This window comes from Solanum tuberosum, unplaced genomic scaffold (assembly GCF_000226075.1).
Source record: "Solanum tuberosum cultivar DM 1-3 516 R44 unplaced genomic scaffold, SolTub_3.0 scf00012, whole genome shotgun sequence".
NCBI lineage: Eukaryota > Viridiplantae > Streptophyta > Magnoliopsida > Solanales > Solanaceae > Solanum > Solanum tuberosum.
In genome coordinates, this window is record NW_006238937.1 from 834452 (window position 1) to 835921 (window position 1470).

Below are 1470 nucleotides of genomic sequence, written 5' to 3' on the forward strand. Positions count from 1 at the left end.
GAATGATGATTGTTGTATGAAATGTGTATTAAGTGGGTATGAAATGTGTATTAAGTGAGTTTGAAATGTGTATTTAGTGAGTATGAAAAGTGTTTTGTAATGTACTGTCTGAATGATATTTGTATGAAAAAATAAAGACAAGTGGGTATAATTTTGTTGTTATTATAATGATTTTTATATATGAACCTATCCCTTGCGAGAGTCCAAAGAGAACGATAGGAAGACCGCAACTTGAACGCTGAAAGGGGTTTGCTGAGTGAAATTCAAAAGGTTTAAAGTTACCTGCAGTAGATGTCGTCAAGTTGGCCACAACAGAAAGACATGTTCAAATTATCCTGTTCAAAACTAATGACTGTTTATTTTGTTGGTTATATTAATGTTTTGTTTTGATATGAAACATAATTGGTTTGAAGTGCATTATAGCTTAGTGTTTAATATATTGTTCATTCTTTATACACTGTTCATTCAGTAATCATACAGAATGCATACTGTTACAAATAAAATTTATTCTAGTTTAAAGATATTGTATATATTAGTGACAATTATAAGAAGGTAATTACGGAGTACATTTGGTATCCCGAGTATTTAATGTAAGTTATCATGAATATTAATTAGGTTTCCAATTGGTGTAATATTATAAATAAAATTATAACAAACTGCATGCCAATTGTATTCATGTTTCATTCCAACTCTAGCTTAAGTTATGGTCATACACATATTAATCAAATTTAATTCAGTTTTCATTCAAACAGCATGTGTAGAATAGAAAATAATCAAATGTGAAAACACAATTCATAACATTTGTCTATAAAAATCATATCACGATTCATACAATATCCAAGATTTAATATTAAAGTCATAGTCATATACATATCAATTAGATTTCATACACGTTTCATCCAATGATTGTACAACTTAGAAACACACTAATACTTTAAAATAGTGTATCCGAAATGTACGAAGATTGTATAATACTGGTTACACCACGTATATAAAAGATTGAAAGTTTCGAAGATCTCACCTGAAAGAGCAGTCACTCGCTCTAGGTCGACCCGTTGAAAAATTTCTCGCCTCCTTTTCTTCTTCTTTCTTTTGCAGATTATTTACTACCCTAACTATTTACAGACTAATTATAAAAGTGTAAAAAGTGACCCACTATTAATTTTAATGCTATCTTCTATAACCACCAACTAAGTATATTATTAAAACTACCCCACTAATTTCATAATTGTAGTTATGAATAGTCCAAAATATCCATTTAGAATCTATCGGAAAGTATTTTTTGAAATAAAAATCTCTAGTACTCAAAACGACCAAATGGGTCGTTACAATGTGACATTTTTAGAAAAAATCACTAGTTTGACAATTGATATCATTTTCATACCAATTTAATTATTCATACCATATGAAGATTCAAAAGAAAATCTGACAAATGTGAAAACACAATTCATAACATTTGTATATAAAAAT